We start from the raw sequence: 9,032 nt of genomic DNA, 5'->3' as shown, positions 1-9,032 counted from the left end.
TGCAATATTGAATCACAATATTGATACGTAAGCACTCATATCTTATTTTTTTATATTAATAGTGTAACCCTGACTAGTGCTCGAATATATATGATTATGCATGCTTGTATGCTTAATTTTGTCATTAAATAGTTTATGATAAATCATGAATTTAATACATATGCTACTGAGATAAGGTATATGATATGTATGTCGTTGGAATGCTGGCGAAAAATTAATAACTTTTCATTTAAAAAGCGTATGGTTTCGATGAACAGATTAAAAAGATATAGTCAACTAAATTATCATTAATTTTAGTATTAAAATGATTATTATTACTATCATCGTTATTATCGTCGTTATTAGTATTATCTATTATTATTATATTATTATTATTATTATTATTATTATTATTATTATTATTATTATTATTATTATCGTTATTAATATAAGTATTATCATTAAAAATTGTTATTGTTATTATTATTACTATCGTTATTATCATTAGGATTATTATTATTATTATTATTATTGTTATTATTATTATCATTAATATTATTATAATATTTATTATTAAAAGTATCATTAATATTAAAACTATTATTTTTATTAAAATTATCATTTTAATAGAAATATCATTGTTATTCTAAAATATCTTCATTATTATCATTTTAGTATTATTATTATTAAAAATTATCATTTTGAATTGAATTATTATTTTTATATAGAATATTATTTTTATTACAGTAAATATTAAAAAGTATCTTTATTATTAAAATCATCATGATTATAATTATCACTTTATTATAATTAATATCATCATTAGTAAATAAATATTGTTATAATTATTATTAGTAGAATAATAATAATAATTATTATTATTATAATTATTATTATTATTACAAAATAATATAACTTTTACTCATTATTATTATTATTATTATTATTATTATTATTATTATTACTATTACTATTATCAATATTATTTTATCAAATAAATATGAGATACACAGATATTTTTACCACACGTAATATAATTACATACATACCACTATATTTTAAGTGAACTTTATAAATTTTATTATTTGAGATATATAAAAGTATACTTTTGTCATATATAAAATTTAATATAAATTTTTATTTATTAATAAATGACTTGTATTATTTACTCTAATAAAATCTGATAAATATATTTAAATATATAAAATGACTATATATGAGTTATATTATAAACATGTATAGATTTTGGAAGTCATTTTGAGTCAAATTGACTTTTATTAACTTTTGCATATCGGTCTCGAGCATTAGGATTGTGATACACTACGACTTGACCTAATTTGTTAGCAAAATATTGACCAAGATATAAACATATATATACTTAATATATGTTCGTGAATCAGAGGCCAACCATACACTTATTCAATGACATCATATGTATTACGATATACAGTATTGTGAGTTTCATTACTCCCTTTTTATATAATTTTGGGCTGAGAATACATGCGCTGCTTTTATAAATGTTTTACAAAATAGACAATAGTACTTGAAACTATACTCTATGGTTGGATTATTATACCGGATATCACCTCTATTAGCTTGGTAACATAAAAATTAGTGTTTATTATAATTGTCACTAATTGACGCGAATTCTAAAGATAGATAAATTCTCTAACAGACGAGTGGTTCTGTTCTCTACAGACGAGTGGTTTTGTAGATCTATTCTCTATAGACGAGTGGTTCTGTCTCTACAGACGAGTGGTTCTGTTTATCCTTGGGGATATTTTGATGCATTTTGTTAATATGGGTTATCAGGTGTTCAATTCATATGAATAATTTTTATACACAGGTTATGTGTATTGATTAAATGAAAATCTTGTGGTGTATTAAATTAATGAATTGATTATTGGTAATAAACTAATGAACTCACCAATCTTTTGGTTGACACTTTTAAGCATGTTTATTCTCAGGTGTGAAAGAAATCTTCCACTATGCATTTGCTCATTTTAAGGATATTACCAGGAGTCATTCATGGCATATTTCAAAAGACGTTGCATTCGAGTCGTTGAGTTCAAAAAGATTATTAATAAGTCATTTATAGTTTGGATATATTATGAAATGGTATGCATGCCTGTCAACTTTCGATGAAATAAAAGTTTGTATTTTAAAAACGAATGCATTGTTTGTAAAATGTATCATTTAGAGGTCAAATACTAGCAATGTTATCATATGTTATTGTATTCGTCCTTATGGATTAGGACGGGTCGCTTCATGTGGTATCAGAGCGGTGGTCTTAGTGAACCAGGTCTTGCATTAGTGTATCTAACTGATAGATATTAAGATACATTAATGAGTCTGGACTTCAACCGTGTCTGCATGTTAAAAGTTTTGCTTATCATTTTTGTCAGAAAATTACCTGCTTATCATCTTAGTCTAGACACATCTTACTGCATTGATTGCATGAATAGTGTATAGACAAAATTCATATCTTAGCGTATCTGCTAATTCATATCTTAACGTATCTGTTACTGTAAACATTGCCTGACATATTTCAAAGATTCCTCCGTAATTTATGGGATTTTGGTATTATATATACATATGTAATTTATGTAATACGAAATCTAAGTCTTATAATCTTCCTCATATCGAAAAATCATTTCCCTACTCTGTACGAGATGGATCCTGCAACCAGTTCCAGTTCCTCGTATTCTGACAGCTATTCCGATATGGAGTTTCACTCAAGCTTCGAAAGCAGTGTGACCGGAATGGATCAACCAATTAGCCATCATCTATTCTGGATGAACTGGAGATGGGTTCGTAGTCTACTTAATCATTGTAGACAAGAAGAAGGTGATCCCTTCCACCCACCACATTGCCCTCTTGGGGAAGAACCTGAAGCACTTACCGGCGAACCTGTTCGTAATACCATTTTCTCTCTCATTTCCAGAGTATCTCGTCACGATTATATACTATCTCAAATTCTCGATCTTATTCATCCGCTCGTCCGAACCGCCAACCATCCCTGTGTAATAGAAGAAGTCAACGAGCTTCGCGCTCGGGTAGTGGCTTTGGAGAATATGGTGTAGAGGTTACAAGCACCAGCAGCATCACAGGCATCAACAGTACCACCATCATCAACACCAACAGTACCATTACCACCAACAACAATAACATCCACATCCCATACTTCAACATCAAAAACTGCCTGTGACGACCCGGGAATTTCTGACTAAATTTAAACTTAATCTTTATATGATTTCGATACGATAAGCAAAGTATGTAGAATTGAGTCTAGAAAATTTTGGAACAATGTTCATATATTCAATCTGACCTTCGACTGTTCCCGACGATTCATGAACAATTATTGTATATAAATATGTATATATATCTATAGGTATATAAATAATAATTAGAGATATTAAATAAAATATTATATGATATGATGATTTGAATTAATAATTAAATTGTTAGTTAATATATATTTATGTAAATATAATGTAATTCAAAAATAAACGTTATTTAAACAAACTTATATGATTTTAAAATAAACAGTGATTCGAAAATGAGTTCTATAAATTTTAGACTTACTAAAAATGTATTTAGGATCTAATTATTAAATTTTAGCATTTTTTTTATATTTTACCCATAATTGAGCGGGACAGTGATGTAATCTTTTTATTTAATAAATTAATAATCAAATTTTATACCATAATGACTGAAATAAATAAAGATAATAAATATGAAAATTTGGGATTTTTCTGGAGACTTTCATTCGCCATTGATCAACAACGGAACCCGAAATAATACCAGATCTAAAACATAGGCTAAATTATTGATGGATGATAAGGATTTTAAACATGTTTGTTATTTATTATTATATTAATTCTTTTACTTTATCATTCTCATTATATAGATGTAAATATGTGATACTTGTTAAAAGAAGAATCCACCACTTGCATTCTTGTGTTCTTTCTCCACTACTACAACCCAAAAACTGAATCCTTCCAATTATTAAGATGGCTTTACTGTTGGTTAAAGATTTCATGTCACCTACACGTTCCAATTTAAATTAATAATTGAAAGTGGATTACAGTTCTTTTCCATTATTTTTTTTCTTTCTATATGTCCATTCTAAATTATATATACATACATGATGCATACAATGATCCATTCAAAGATCACCCACACCATCACCAACCGTCGACCACCTCCACCCTAACATCACCTTTCGTTGATCGGGATCCACCACCACTTCACCTTAAACCCATCACCACCGTGGGTTACTTCCTAGTCGACTAAAACCACCATCACTCTTAATCACATCGAACCACCACCACTGGTTATCAACACCTCCTCAATCCATCAAATCACCACGACCTCTGCTAGTTTCCACTGTTATTTGCAGCTGTTTACTGACGCCACCTCCATCATTAAAACCGCCACCTGCCGCCATACCACACCTACAACCTGCAACTTCAAAAACCAAACCATAAACCACTATTTTTTTGTTTCTTCTTTCCTTTCATCTCGCTGGGTATGTATACTACTACTACATCGTTTTTTTTCTCTTTCTTCTTTTTCCTTTCTATTCCAATTCAACGAATAAAAAAAAAAGAGCCACTTTTGATTTATTTGTTTTATTGTTGTTGGTTATGAAAGTGGCAGATAAGGAAGTATATTGTATTTGAAAAGAGATTCCTTCATGTGACAAACTAATTCCCCTTATGTAAACAACAAGAAAATTAATCATGGGACTTATTTATTTGAACTTGGGCCGTGAGATACTTTGTGTTTTCTGATGGGCTCAAAGTAAACATGGGACGAGACTTGAAGCCCATCATTCTTTTCTGGTTCCTACTCGACAACACAAACACACACTAATTAGGGTAGATGTTGATGATGGTGACGAAGGGGTGATACACCAATGATGATGGTGATGCATAATCATGATGATGATTATGGTGATTTCATAATGATAGTTATAGTTTAGATGTTGATGATGATGTTAAGATGTATCGATGATGATATTGAAGTTTGATCTTGCGGCTGCTCGTATGTATTTTTTTTAACCTGCAACAGTGAGGGAGAACAAGAATGATGATGGAATGAAGAAGTGATGTAGAGAAGATAATGAAAAGGAACCCACTAGTACTAGCTGCTACTGCAGCTGAACTTTTCTGTTTCTATTCGATTCTTAACAATGAAGCTATGGAGGATGGAAGACGACGATATAACGGTAAATTATAATGATTATGATAATCGTGAGACGATGATGAGGATGTTAATCGTTAGTCGCGATGATGATGTTGATTATGTAGTGATGTTATTAGATAATGAGGATGACAGTTCTTATATATGAAATAACTAAACCTTTGATGTTTTTACAAGAAACAAAAACGGTTCATTGGTTGAGTAAGTATTGGGTATAGAAGAGGTCCTGAGTTCGAATCAACGCTGCTCTAAATTTTTTATTTTTTTTTTTGTTGTTGGGCCGCTATTTCACCAATCCTAAGTTGGGCCGTGAGTGTTCGTTATTCCTGTTGGGCCGTGGTTGTGTAGTTGGGTCAGAATTCGAGTTATAATCTAATAATGAGAATTAATCTCAGAAAACTACACTGGATGAATGGTAGGGGTGTTTGTGTGGTTAGCGATAGGTTGTGGGTTCGAGCCTGGGCACGGGCATTTATTTTTTTAGAAAAAGCTTAAAGGTAGTTTTCAATATTATTATTATTATTATTATTATTATTATTATTACTATTATCATTATAAACATAAGAATTATTATTATTAAAAATTATTATCATTATTATTATCATCATTATTTTATTACTAGTATTATCATTATTATTATTTTTACAACAAAAAAATATTATGCATATAAAATTTTACTTATAATAATTTTACATATAATAAACATATTTTCTTTTTTATAAACATTCATATATAACAAATGATGTATTTTCAATATAATATTAATAATATATAAATATTAATATAACTATATAAATATTAGTCATTTTTAAGGATACATATAAATTAAATATATAATATATAATTTAATATATATATAAAATTTGTTCGATTACTATTATGTGTTAATAAATATACTTATTATAGGTTCGAGAATCCGAGGTCAACCCTGCATTGTTCAATATAGTCATATGTATTTTTACTACAAAATACAGTATCGTGAGTTTCATTTGCTCCCTTTTACTCTTTACATTTTTGGGACTGAGAATACATGCGCTATTTTTATAACTGCTTTATTAAATGCTTTTGAAAAATATTTTGAACTGCGAATACATGAAATGCTTTTATAAATGTTTGACTAGATAGACACAAGCAAAACATTCCTCGAGTGAATTATTATGCAGACAGAAGTTCTGCGGATTATTGTTGAATTATGTGGACATGATAATTGCCATCATTGAATTATGTGGATATGATAATTGCCACTATTGAATTATGTGGAAAGGATAATTGCCACCATTGAATTATGTGCACATGAATATTGCCACCAATTGATATGAATGTTATGTATCGAGAGAATGATTTTATACACAGGTTATGTGTACGTTATTTTTGTGCACAAGATATGTGTACGGTTATTATGATTTATGAAAATGATTTTTGTACACGAGAAGGGTGTACTGTATTTAAAATATATCGCATGTACATTATAGGTGGGTATAGGATTCGGGCCCATTTATACCATGCAGCATTTAAATCTTGTGGTCTATCAAAATGATGAATATTATAGTTTTATGATAAACCTATGAACTCACCAACCTTTTAGTTGACACTTGAAAGCATGTTTATTCTCAAGTATGAAAGAAAACTTCCGCTGTGCATTTACTCATATTACATGGAGTCATTCAGAGCATATAGAGGTCAGAACCTCGCAATTGGACCAGCTATTGAAGACTTCGTCCAGATGGATTAGGTCGGGTCCTTTCACTGCCCCACAAACATCAACGTCATAAGCACCATAGAAACCAAGGAGTATTAACAACAATAACCGATGAAGTATTGATTCATAACTTCATTGGAGAAACATTCTACGACGATTATGTAATCTCTAAAGTCTTAGAGATCATCTATGCTAGCCTTAACCATAAATCTGATGAATGGACCAAAATAATAGATGGAAGAATAGAAACCTTGACAAGAATAGTGCTTGATTTACAAGTTAGACTTGTTATACAAGCACCACCGGTAGTACCACCATCAGCACCATCAGTATCACCAACACCAGCAACACCTGTAGCACCATAAGCTACACCAGCCCTATAACCATCAACGATATCGACACCACAATCATCAACGGACATGTTTGTTATTTATTATTATATTAATTCTTTTACTTTATCATTCTCATTATATAGATGTAAATATGTGATACTTGTTAAAAGAAGAATCCACCACTTGCATTCTTGTGTTCTTTCTCTACTACTACAACCCAAAAACTGAATCCTTCCAATTATTAAGATGGCTTTACTGTTGGTTAAAGATTTCATGTCACCTACACGTTCTAATTTAAATTAATAATTGAAAGTGGATTACAGTTCTTTTCCATTATTTTTTTTCTTTCTATATGTCCATTCTAAATTATATATACATACATGATGCATACAATGATCCATTCGAAGATCACCCACACCATCACCAACCATCGACCACCTCCACCCTAACATCACCTTTCGTTGATCGGGAACCACCACCACTTCACCTTAAACCCATCACCACCGTGGGTTACTTCCTAGTTGACTAAAACCACCATCACTCTTAATCACATCGAACCACCACCACTGGCTATCAACACCTCCTCAATCCATCAAATCACCACGACCTCTGCTAGTTTCCACTATTATTTGCAGCTGTTTACTGACGCCACCTCTATCATTAAAACCGCCACCTTCCGCTATACCACACCTACAACCTGCAACTTCAAAAACCAAACCATAAACCGCTATTTTTTTGTTTCTTCTTTCCTTTCATCTCGTTGGGTATGTATACTACTACTACATCATTTTTTTTCTCTTTCTTCTTTTTCCTTTCTATTCCAATTCAACGAATAAAAAAAAAGAGAGCCACTTTTGATTTATTTGTTTTATTTTTGTTGGTTATGAAAGTGGCAGATAAGGAAGTATATTGTGTTTGAAAAGAGATTCCTTCATGTGGCAAACTAATTCCCCTTATGTAAACAACAAAAAAATTAATCATGGGACTTATTTATTTAAACTTGGGCCGTGAGATACTTTGTGTTTTCTGATGGGCTCAAAGTAAACATGGGACGAGACTTGAAGCCCATCATTCTTTTTTGGTTCCTACTCAACAACACAAACACACACTAATTAGGGTAGATGTTGATGATGGTGACGAAGGGGTGATACACCAATGATGATGGTGATGCGTAATCATGATGATGATTATGGTGATTTCATAATGATAGTTATAGTTTAGATGTTGATGATGATGTTAAGATGTATCGATGATGATATTGAAGTTTGATCTTGCGGCTGCTCGTATGTATTTTTTTTTAACCTGCAACAGTGAGGGAGAACAAGAATGATGATGGAATGAAGAAGTGATGTAGAGAAGATAATGAAAAGGAACCCACTCGTACTAGCTGCTACTGCAGCTGAACTTTTCTGTTTCTATTCGATTCTTAACAATGAAGCTGTGGAGGATGGAAGACGACGATATAATGGTAAATGATAATGATTATGATAATTGTGAGACGATGATGAGGATGTTAATCATTAGTCGCGAGGATGATGTTGATTATGTAGTGATGTTATTAGCTAATGATGATGACAGTTCTTATATATGAAATAACTAAACCTTTGATGTTTTTACAAGAAACAAAAACGGTTCATTGGTTGAGTACGTATTAGGTATAGAAGAGGTCCTGAGTTCGAATCAACGCTGCTCCAAATTTTTTTTTTGTTGTTGGGCCGCCACTTCACCAATCCTAAGTTGGGCCGTGAGTGTTCGTTATTCCTGTTGGGCCGTGGTTGTGTAGTTGGGTCAGAATTCGAGTTATAATCTAATAA

This window comes from Rutidosis leptorrhynchoides, chromosome 2, assembly GCF_046630445.1.
Source record: "Rutidosis leptorrhynchoides isolate AG116_Rl617_1_P2 chromosome 2, CSIRO_AGI_Rlap_v1, whole genome shotgun sequence".
In the NCBI taxonomy this organism is placed as follows: Eukaryota; Viridiplantae; Streptophyta; class Magnoliopsida; order Asterales; family Asteraceae; genus Rutidosis; species Rutidosis leptorrhynchoides.
Note: the sequence above shows the minus strand (reverse complement) of the source record.